Consider the following 12,672-nt stretch of genomic DNA (forward strand, 5'->3'; position numbering starts at 1 on the left):
GACTTCAAGCCTCCCTTGCCAAGGCACAACAGGGAGCACTTGTAAGGCTCTCAATTGTTCGTTGGCAGCTGCATTTCTGGCTGTCATCACATACGACATCAGGTGTGGGGCAGGTTACATGGATTGGGGGAAATAGCCACGCCAGCCAAATTGGGACCCATGCCAGACCTAATTAGGCCCACAGGCTCTCCACCCGTGTACCAAACCATGATTTTAGCATTATGTGCAAACAGACTCCATTCTGAAGCCATTTAGACACTGTTTTAGCTGCACAATTGCCTCTACTCCTCCAAGTCGCTCTAAGCTGCTCCTGGCAGCATTTACACCTCCTACTTATGTGACAATAGTGGATTGTATAGTTACATGCAATGGTAACAGTATCTGACCCATTAAGCAGATGCGTAAGGAGAGTGATACACAACCACACAAGTAACAGTGTCTCCCACTGGCCCAACTGGTGGCGACATGGGGCTAGGCCTTCTCTGTAATGGCATCCTGACTGTGGAACAGTATCCCGACAGAGATGTGCTTGTGGCCCACACGAACATTATTCCACCAAAAGCTAAAGATCCACTTGTTTATCCAGGGGCTTTAGGGAAGGGTGGATTTGGCTGATGGCCTGTTATTCTTTGAAAACTGCAATGCCAGTTCTGTATTTTACTGACGCTATTGCAGGTTTTCAAGGTTGTAATTTTATTTGTATTCTTTGCTGATCTATGCACCACCCTGGGATCCTAATGGAGGAATGGCAGGGTATAAATATGAAGAGTAATAAAAAATGACAGATGTAATTATTCTGGAGGGCGGTTTGGGAGTAACCACAGTAGTGGCAGCAACCACACAGCTCTCAAGGTAAGATATAGACAGCATTAACAGGACATGACTGGAGCTTTTCGGGGATTATAGTATCATGAACTAGATCACTGGTGAAAAGCTGTTGTATTCATTCATTAGGCACTACAAAATCATTATACAGTATAAAATTTTGAAGTCTGAGGGTTCAACAAACTGACAAAATTTGTGACATAGCATGGGTCCAGAATAAACCAAAGAATGCTATTTAAAGGAACTGGTTACTTGTCATTTTATTTATTGTCCATTTACTTCAATAATTTATATATTGCTTAATCAGCAATCTCTAAGCGGTGTTGTCACGAAGTAATTTTGAATTGGTTGCTTTCAGGGAGACAGCAATTGTGATTTTCTTTTAAAATCCCTTATGTGTCAATGCTATTTGACAAATCAAGAAATTATTTACAGTGGTCTAATGTTTTAAACTACTGTTTAAATCTGTGATCAGATATCTGCTGTTATACAAACCTGATATTAATACCCCACACCACCAGTATGCTGCAGAAATGTAGTCTTAAAAAAAGGCAAAATGGATTTTTATTATCTCCTATCTTACAACCAAAGCAGAAATTTGCTAATAATAAGGTGATCATTGCAAGTCACGTTAATCAGAGACTAAATCTACAGAATTCCGGGAAATGTGTGTTACAGTGTCTCACAGCTTTGATTTTGTTCAAGTCACATTAATCCAATTTATTATCTTATTATTGGATTTTAATGTTGACAGAAGTACTGATGAAATTTGTCCTCCTAAAAGATGGGCTCACCGCTTACATCCAACTGTTCACTGTGCTGTGAAGGAGGCATCCTGCAGAAATCATCTCATCAGGAGGTTTGTTCCACATGCTGTTGGAATCAGGTTTTCAGTGTGGCGGCACCTACCATTTGGAACTCCCTCCTCTTACATATCAGACCAGTGGTGTCTTTTTTGTCTTTTCAGTGAAGACCTCCCTATTTCAAAATGTCTTTTAAGTGGAGGACCCCCCCCTCAGGTATTGGATTTGATATATATGATATTGTGTTCTTTTATCATTGATATTTTTATTGCTCCAAGATGTTCCATAAGATGCACTCCACAAACAGAATGAAATAAAATGAATAAAAAGAATCTTCCAAAAATAGAGCACAAAGAAATCAAGGGTTAAGCCCTGAAAACAATAAAGTACTTATTTGCATGAGAAGCTGTGTGTTGATACTACCAGCTTTCCAATTAATGCAGTATCTAATTGGATTACATAATGAAGTGATTAATTTACAGCTGAAGTTAGCAGACAGCATAAACGATACTCCATGCCCCTTAGCTTATATGGAGCTCAAAATTCAGTGCAAGCATGCAATGATCCACTGTAACTTGAGGTGTAACTTTAAAGAACAATCTTAGTTGGTCTCTAAGGTGCTACTGGTCATTTATTTTATTTTATTTTAAATATATTTTTAAAGAACCCCAAGAGACTGGCTGCTTATATTGATCCAGGATAATTTTAAATCAACGTCTGATTAACTTGAAGTGGGGAAGAGCTACGGCTCAGTGGTAGAACATGCCAAAGCTTCACATTTCAATCCTCAGCATCTCCATGTTCAACTGAGAAAGGCTCTTGTCTGAAACCCTTAAAAACTTCTGTCAATCAGTGGAGAGAGCAACAAGCTACATGGACCAATGTTCTGATGTGGCATAAAGAAAGTTCTTGTGTCCTAGGTCAGACAGCAAAATAGTTTGCTGTCCATTTTCTTTTTCATCCCATTACACAGCATCAAATGCAGCTGAGAAGAATCCACTAAACTTCCAAGAGCAGAATTTGGGGAGGTTCATTGGGAAGGAGTAGCCTGAAAAGTTCTGGTGCATGTCAAACTGGGAGGGGCGGCTAACACCCCAGAGGACAGGATCACACTTCAAAACGACCTTGACAGATTAGAGAACTGGGCCAAAACAAACAAGATGAACTTTAACAGGGAGAAATGTAAAGTATTGCACTTGGGGAAAAAAAAAATGAGAGGCACAAATACAAGATGGGGGACACCTGGCTTGAGAGCAGTACATGTGAAAAGGATCTAGGAGTCTTGGTTGACCACAAACTTGACATGAGCCAACAGTGTGACGCGGCAGCTAAAAAAGCCAATGCAATTCTGGGCTGCATCAATAGGAGTATAGCATCTAGATCAAGGGAAGTAATAGTGCCACTGTATTCTGCTCTGGTCAGACCTCACCCGGAGTACTGTGTCCAGTTCTGGGCAACACAGTTCAAGGAGGACGCTGACACTGGAACGTGTCCAGAGGAGGGCAACCAAAACGGTCAAAGGCCTGGAAACGATGCCTTATGAGGAACGGCTAAGGGAGCTGGGCATGTTTAGCCTGGAGAAGAGGAGGTTAAGGGGTGATATGATAGCCATGTTCAAATATATAAGGATGTCACATAGAGGAGGGAGAAAAGTTGTTTTCTGCTGCTCCAGAGAAGCGGACACGGAGCAATGGATCCAAACTACAGGAAAGAAGATTCCACCTAAACATTAGGAAGAACTTCCTGACAGTAAGAGCTGTTCGACAGTGGAATTTGCTGCCAAGGAGTGGGGTGGAGTCTCCTACTTTGGAGGTCTTTAAGCAGAGGCTTAACAACCATATGTCAGGAGTGCTCTGATGGTGTTTCCTGCTTGGCAGGGGGTTGGACTCGATGGCCCTTGTGGTCTATTCCAACTCTATGATTCTATGTGCAGAATGTTGCTTTCAAGCCTTTGGATCCTGGCTATCTTTGACAAATAGAGATATACTTTGGTATCTATCTAGGACAAGAGCTGAGATACCGTACAAATGGGTACTACGTTATAGCAGAATATTCAAAATGTCCTTTATTCAACAATCACATCTCAAAATGTTAACCTGGGTCTTGCTAGATCCAAGGAACCATCAATTTCAGCAAACATGAGAGCAGCCATGATGAACTAAAATGGATGACAGCAATGGTACAATCCTGCTCTTCAAAGGCTGCTTGGATATGCTGCTGAATATAATGACAGCCAACACATGACTTTGGTATCTGGATTGGAGAGGAAGATTTAAAAAAAGCTGTACAAAGATGCCGAAGGATCAGCAAGTGTTATTGGATATGGTGAAACACTTGGGCTATTTTGGAAGAAGATACTGAGACATGTAACACATACTGACACTGGGACGTGTCACAGTGACCTGTGTGAAGTCAGTGGTGAATGGCAGAGATACCAAGTGCACCTTCCACAAGATTAGGTTGTTAATGATAAAAAATGATGCAGAATGAGTAAAAGAATGGAAGAGGGTGTACAGCTTTATTTTCAGTTTACTTTTCTCCTTCACACTACACTACAGCTATCTTTCTTTTCTATCCTTATGGTTTTATCTCCCTATCTCCTTTCTTTTTTACTGTTGTAAAAAAAGAGCAGTGGTAAAAAAAGAGCAATTATAAGAGTGTAGAATAGCCAGAAAAACAGATGATAGGTACTGGAGTGAGTTTTAGATCCAGGCATTGGATTCTTATTCAAACTGCTTTAATAGCTTGGACAATGGCATGCGATTTCTTAGATATTATTCTGTTAGTTGCCATTCTATGCTTTTTCCATGGTACTGCCTGAATAGGAGGGATAATTCTGCCATATTGCAGTAAGCTCAACTGAAACCCCCTCCCCTTAATTACAGTGTAATTCCATATATATTAATAAGAAGACACCACCAATAAATCTTTAGGTAAGCTGCAGATACACAGCTATGAAGGTCAATTTCCTTTTGTAACTAACACACACATAATTTTAGTAAATGTCTCTTCCATGAAATTGTATCATTGATACAATCATTTTATATAGTCTGAAATCTCTCTTGACATAAATATCCCAATTTTCCCACAACTGAACCAAGGGTCTCCTCTTTATACCCGATTCTTTAAAACGATATTTCCTGCTGGCCCCTGCTTCTCATTTACAACTGTGAGTTGAATTCTATTTTACTGCACAGAAAATATTTCATGAAAACGTGAAAGGCAATTATGGGCAAACTTTACAGCAGCTATATTTTAAGAAGCAATTGAAAACTTAGGAATTGCTTTTGAGATCACTTTCAGGCCCTATTAGAAGACATTTTTCCCCTTAAGGGATGACAGTTTAATGCATACTTGGTTTGATTATAATGCTAGGCTATGCACACTGTGGGTGGAAGGGGTAATGGAAATGTAAGAAAAGGCATGTACCATTTCTTGGCTGCCTATCAAGTTTCTTAAAAAAAAATTAAAGCCTTCAAAAATAAGATACAACAAAACTAAGCTCTTTCACTTCTATTTTTAGCCAAACATTGTACAGGTGGGCTGGCATTAACCTACCTCTTACGTTTATAGGCTACTGAAGGAATGTAGTGTTAGCACAGTGCTGAAAATTTCTGTTTCCACTTTTCAAAATGAAAGTAGCACTCTCAGTGGGTAGACATACCCTTTACATTTTCACCTTTTTTGATCCTGTTCTTTACAGATGGACACATCAGTTTATTTTCACTCTTTATCAGTTCTGAGTGTGTTCAATCATAGGTTCATCCATCCCAAGTTTTGTACATTTAAAAGAACCAACCAACCATGAAACACTTAAACTGGTTACATTATATAGGCATTTTGCATGCAGTCTTCCCCCTTCCTTTTGTATACTTTCTAATGCATTTCCCCCTAAAATGGATTTTTTTTTTTGGACTAAAAACTTCAGCACAAGAACCAAAATCTATAAGCAAGTCTGGCAATTTAGGTCACTTTGCTTCAGTATTTGGACTAAATGGATTACTCATCCATCCCTGCTATCCATGGGCACTTGCTCCCCCCCCCACCCCCATATGATGCTTCTTCAATTACCATTTATGGGTCTGTCCTTTCCAGAGTGATCCCAGCCAATCAGAGACAATATAATAAACACAATGATATCATGATGCTGTAATCCCAGTTTGGGTAGCTAGCTACAAAGCCACCTGATGGAGGGCACCACAACTAAGTCAGAGAGGGCAGTACGTCCTGGACTAGTTACACGGGTTATCCTGGTCAATCAGAAAATATGCACTAAAATGATGTCACTTAGGGAAAATGGATTCCCGTTTAGGAAGTCCTTTCCTGAATATAGGAACATTTGTTGCCTTTTGTCTTACCCTAAAAAATAGTAAGAGAATATTCTTTCAATGCTGATTAAAGTGTCACAAAAGCTGCCCTTTCTTTTGGTTCAGACATACAGTGGTACCTCGGGTTACGTACTTAATTCGTTCCGGAGGTCCGTTCTTAACCTGAAACTGTTCTTAACCTGAAGCACCACTTTCGCTAATGGGGCCTCCTGCTGCCACCGCGCCGCCAGAGCACGATTTCTGTTCTCATCCTGAAGCAAAGTTCTTAACCTGAAGCACTATTTCTGGGTTAGCGGAGTCTGTAACCTGAAGCGTATGTAACCTGAAGCGTATGTAACCTGAGGTACCAGTGTAATGATGACTTGTAGGACAGTGAGTAATGGGAAATGGTTTGCATGCACCAGGGAGTATCAAAATGAACAAATAGCCCTGAAGAACATAGCATTCTGGTGGCCATGTGTACTTGTGCTAAGTATAATGAAGCCAGATAAAGAACCAAAAGCAAGCTCAGATACCTTTTTCAAAAACTCCCAACTGTACATCCACATTAACTGCTTCACTTCTTCAGCATCTACACACCCCTTTCAAGAGCAATTTGACAACTTTCATTAGTCACCTTTCATGTGCATTTCATATTCGGGAATCAATGCTGTGGTTATCCAATGTTCCCTTGTATTGATGAATCAACTAGAATTCCTAACAGTTTACATGCTTGTCGCATGTCTCCCAACAATCTGACACAGCCCAATTTACACACAGTGGTGGATCTTTTGTGCACTTCTTGCGGATATGATTCAGATAGCAGATGATATTTCCCAAATAGCAAAAGCACACTTTATTCTTACATTTGAAAAGGTTTGTTTTCAGATTGTGTAAGAGCCAGAATACCCTCTAAGGCAACCTTTTTCAGCCGTGGGCTGGTCCACTGTCCCTCAGACCATGTGGCGGGCCGGACAATTTTTTTTTTTGGGGGGGGGAGGAATGAACGAATTCCTATGCCCCACAAATAACCCAGAGATGCATTTTAAATAAAAGCACACATTCTACTCAAGTAAAAACACACTGATTCCCGGACCGTCTGTGGGCCGGATTGAGAAGGCGATTGGGCTACATCTGGCCCACAGGCCTTAGGTTGCCTATCCCTGCTCTAAGGAGCTTAGCCCCACGGCTTCAAGTGCATTTGGAAGGGAACATAACTCAGTGGCAGAGCACATGCTTTTGCAAGTCTCTGGTTCAATTCCTGGCACCACCAATTAAATAAAAGATCAGGTACCAGATATGGAGAAAGCCACATGGATCTAAGGACACAGTATAAGGAAGCTTCCTAAGAAAGCAGCCCACAGCACTGACTTAGATAGATTCAATAAGCAAATGGGCACGTATGGGCTATTCTCTGATATAGAGAATAGCCTCCTCTATGAGTCTGTACTTTGAATTCATGAACAGTTCTCTAATAGCACAGGATTTATTGGCATCAACTTAATTGCTGTATTTTTAGTCAGATGAGCAATGCAGAGACTATAGTATATATTTTAGGCGCCACAAATGAATAAAATTATCACCATTAAATGTAATTCAAATGCTTTACTCCTTCCAATACTGAACTAGGTAATTAAGCACCTATCAGTCAGGAAGCAAAATGAGGCCACCCAAAAATAAAATAGTGGTTTCCCTGCACTTGGGGAAACAGGTATGCAGAAGTGTATTAGTTTGCATATTTCTTTTAAATGGTCCTGAGAGTTTCTAGGACATACAGAATGCTGAATGCATACAGGCAAAAACTTTCCTTCCCATCTGCAAATCTGAAGCACCACTACAAGTGTCTTGATTCACACTGACTGGAGCCCCAAACAATAGCATTTCAGCTATCAACAGGGATATTGCATGTTTTCTAAAGCTGGTGTCGACCTGTCTTTTCTTAAAACAAAAACCGCAGAGGAAAGATTGACTCCAAATTCTACTAGTGATTTTTAAAATCATTTTTAAAATCACTTCAAACTCTTGAAGAAAAACTATAATTACTGACGAGAAGTTGGTGACATGGTGAGTGAGAATCTGATGTTCTAGAGCTTATATCTTCAGTTTTACAAAACTTTAGCAGAGAGGAAACCCACGATTTTCGGGGAAAAGAGAGACATCTTGGAGAATGGATCCTCATTGTACCAGTGATCACAGGATACTTTTTCAGGTCCTCAGTGCTCTATGATATCTAATATCTGCCAAAGGATATTATTTGCCTGAGCATCAAAAGTAAAATCTGAGCAACTGGACCATATTTAAACTTCTTTCAGGATCCAAGGCGGAACAAGCCTTGGCAATGGGGAAACAAGAAAAGATAGAAAAATGAACCATCTATAATGCTGGAAAGAAAAGGGCTGTGGTGATAGCAAAGCAAAGAGACATAATAAAAGAGCCAAGAAGTTCATATGGGACACAGTGGGGAGAGAACCACTGTGCAAGTTGAAGTCCTTCTGCTGACTGGACGTATCAGTTGAATCACATTAATTACATTAATAGTAATTATTTCTGAAATTCTACCTATACATATACATTAGCATATGCAAATCCATGTGAGTTTTTTTTAATTATTAACAATGTGTTAAGTTTCAGAGGGGACCAAGTTGCAGAGGAGGGATAGGTGACTAACAAAAGGCTCAAACATCCTTTCCATCCTACATGCTTTTCTTCAGGAGGGGAGGAGCAGCCTCCTCTGCCCCCACATTGCCTAGAACTGGAAAACATCCCCACAAGCAATAAGCTTATTTAATACCAGTACTTCTTCTCAAGGCCATTTAGAACAGAGGTACCATGTTCTGTGCTTCTCTAACCACATAGCTCCAAAACCGCCCCTTACTGAGAAGCAAGCATGCCTGCACTTTAAGCAGGTCAACAGAAGTGTAGTAATGGCAACAGAAGATGCTGGGTAGAATCCAATGCAGTGCTAAGTCTCTTGTTCCACTGGTGCACAGATTTTTTTTTTGTGGAACGGAACATCCCCCCCCCCACACAGGGGGAGTGCTATTGTGCAAACAAAAATCATTGCACTGATGGGATGCAGTTGTTAAATACCATCCACACACACAACAAAGACAGCCTGGAGCAGCTCCAAATTTTGGAGATTTCAACTAGAAATTGTGGCTGGGCCCTTAGCTAAAGCTGGTTACAGCAACACCTTTGTCAATGTTGTATTTCCATGCATGATGTTTTCCCCACTAAAAAAAAAAAGAAAATCTCAACATTTTCCTTCAGTAAGATTCTGTATTTCCTTACCATCCTGTAAGCATAAACTGCCAAAACTGAATAGCATAGACATATCTACTCCAGGAAAGTAAAAAACTAACTATCCTGTTGGGTTGGATTAGTCCAGTTGCGGATGACTCTGGGGTTGCGGCACTAATCTCACTTTACTGGCTGAGGGAGCCGGCGTTTGTCCGCAGACAGCTTCTGGGTCATGCGGCCAGCATGACTAAGCTGCTTCTGGTGAACCAGAGCAGCGCACGGAAACGCTGTTTACCTCCCTGCTGGAGCGGTACCTATTTATCTATTTGCACTTCTGCTTTTGAACTGCTAGGTTGGCAGGAGCAGGGACCGAGCAACGGGAGCTCACTCCATCGTGGGGATTCAAACCACCAACCTTCTGATTGGCAAGCCCTAGGCTCTGTGGTTTAGACCACAGCGCCACCCGCTGATGGGAGTATTAAATGTATTCCCCCTCCCCTTTACATCTTAACCTCTGCATTTCATTGTTTTCTGATTTTTTAAAAAAGCTTTAGTTAGTTTTTTGTGCTGTTTTTAACTGGAGTTGTGATTTTCAATGTTTTAATACATTTGCTGCTGCATTGAACATGAGCATTGTTATGAAAATTAAACAGCTGCATGTTTGACTGCAAAAATTCATGCATTTATCTCAGTCAAAACCTTTAAATTGATGGAAATAAATGTATGCTTTATTTAGTACACATTTATATGCACTTTTATTACTTTACATCATGGGTGAGGAATTGGATCTAACTAGTAGGCCAGATTGTTATCTCCCTCAGCCCACCACCCACAGGCCAAGTCTGTCAGGTGGATGAGGCCCCCTAGCTGTTAATCATCTGATGCTTTGACATCAGGTGACCTGTTTTTGCTCACAACTTACTTTCAAACCATGTGGGTAAAGGTGTAGCCCATGAAAAGACTATGAGGGGCTTTGCTATGCATAGTGCTCCGTAAGTGCAGCAATCAGCTGTGCATAAGTGCAACACAGTTTCACAAGCCTCTTGCATAGCATGTCAGAAGCCTGACAGCTACATCCTTACCTGTCCTACAACTGGCATCATATAATGGCACTGGTGGGTGTTGCTTGGCTACAGTGGCCTGGTGGACCTAATTATGCCTGCGGACCAAAAATGCCCTACACTGGGTTCATGTTAATGAAAGTATTTTTTGGCAGAATTAAACTAAGGACACAATGTTCTAGGTCATAATCAGTGCAAGAGTATTCTGCTCACAGTGCAAGCGTATTTCAAAACATTACATTTATGGCAGTCCTATGGTATTTTACTTATTTTTCTAATGCATTAAGAGAAAATTCTTCAGCACTGGCCATAAACGTAAGTAAAATAACATATAAGAGTAGTTTCCATTCACCATTTGCTCCATCTTGTCACCATGTGTAACTTTGTGGGACAGCAGCAACACTTACAACTAATTCTATTTTAGAGTCGCTTGAGGTCTGGCAGAAAAACACCTGTGACTACTCCAACAAATAGGATACTTTATCCCATATATACTTTGAAGTCCTGAATCAGGTGATCCAGCATGTACTACGCACCATTCTTCCCTGTGTCTCTGGGGCTGTTTGCATGCCATGTATTTAACTCTACAGTAGTTTTAATGTCTGTCTGCACTGAAAGTGGACAGGAAAGGGAAAAACAAGAAATGTTGCATGCTTACACAAGCTTTGAAATCTAGCTTGGGATTGTAAATTTTCCATCTATCCATGCTTCTAAAGGTTCCAATCCCAAGCTTCATGATAAACTGAAGAACTGATCTGTTACAAAAATATGCAGTGTTTCAAAAGTACAAATACACAAAGGTTATTCGGTGCTTAGCATGAGAAAATTGCTGTTACATCATTTTCACTTTTCAGGTCGTTCCATGGTTGGGTACGATTTACAACAAACATGAGGACTAAGTGGAGAAAAGTGAGGTAAAAGCAAAAGAGCTTTCAAAAGTAAAAATTTCAGAAATTGTGGGTTTCAGAGGTAAACTAGCTCAGTTCTTCCTTGCCTGAGAAACTGTTCAAGAACAATTATATCTGCTTATCATTTTCAAAATGCCATTTCTGAAAATCACATTTGTAGGGAGTGCAAAAACTTATCAGCTGTACTCCATAAATAAGACCAAGATAGCTTATTTTAAAAGTGAACAAGCACAAGCCCCCGAAGGTTAAATTTCATTGAATGCCAAGACTGCAATCCCCACTGAACTCAACGGAGTTAGTTCTGAACAAACAATGCTATAAGAGTAAAAACCAGGAAACAAAGAAAGTCAAGTTTTATTATTAAATAATCTGACTGATGTCTTAAAACAGCTTACATATTTTAAAAAATAAGTCTACTGGCTTAATCACTTGTGATTTGAAACAAGAGGTTTTAGATGAATAATCCAAATATACGCTTTGTTTAAAGTAGTTCTGATTATGAGGATATGATTTTACGTTAATTATAGGAACTATGCAAAGTGTTACTGATGACTTACAGGTTTATGAACTGCAACAGAATCAGAACCATGCCTATCAGATGTCGAGATAATTTATGTATGTTCAAATGTAGTCACTGAGTGAAGATCAATTTTAACCAACAGAATTTACTTTCCGGGGATTGTCAATGCATTTTCCTAAGAAACTGCAAAATACTGGATGGACTGTCAGCTGTAATATTCCATGTGTATTCGTGGTCAATATGAGTTAGCTTATTTTAAACAGAATGAAACAACATATTTAATTAATCCTCATGCAGTGCTGTCAAAGTATTGAGTTGTAGGAGAATAATTTTATTGATCAATTAAACTTGCAAAATATTTTCTCTACCTATTTGGGAATCTGGAATATATTTCCTATTATAACACCACATCACAGTCAAAATTAACATGCTAAAAGCCATTATGCCATCAGTGAAAGAATACTGCCAGTTGCTTCACTTGATTGTGTCATATTACTAAAAAAGCCCTTAGCAATTTCAACCTAAAATGCAAAATATCTGCTATGTGTGGGTACAAAATAACAGGGAAGAAAGATCTGTCCAGCAACACTTCCTCAACGTTACTAAACAATCTGGGTGAAAAACTTTAGTTTGCCATTAAAGCTGATGATCTAATTGACAGATTAGTCACTATATAATTCCACTTACTAAAGCTATTGACTCTAGCTAGCATCACAAAGAACAAAACAGATCCTTTCAACTAGAAGACTCAGAGACCAGACTTGGATCCCAATTTTTGAATTTTGTCTCAAGAGAATGCCACAACTCAGACTAATTTAACCATAACTAAAACCTTTGGTTGAAAACATACATATTGTTGAATAATAAAAGGCAGGAGTCTTGTCTTTCTTACTTAGCCTATTCCAATAATAAGCGACAGTACTCACAAATATACCATTCTGTATGCAATTGTATTGATGTATAGATTCTAATCAGTTAAATACTAATACCAGTGTTGCTACATTCATT

At 39.7% G+C, this 12,672-nt stretch overlaps 1 protein-coding gene across 3 annotated transcripts in view; it reads right to left on the reverse strand.

Annotated features, from left to right (window-relative positions):
• SCAF8 (SR-related CTD associated factor 8) overlaps positions 1–12,672 on the reverse strand; it is a 68,878-nt gene that overhangs the window by 21,159 nt on the left and 35,047 nt on the right. The gene's annotated exons all lie outside the window — the stretch shown is intronic.

This window comes from Podarcis vaucheri (genome assembly GCF_965113315.1).
Source record: "Podarcis vaucheri genome assembly, chromosome: 3".
Classification (NCBI taxonomy): domain Eukaryota; kingdom Metazoa; phylum Chordata; class Lepidosauria; order Squamata; family Lacertidae; genus Podarcis; species Podarcis vaucheri.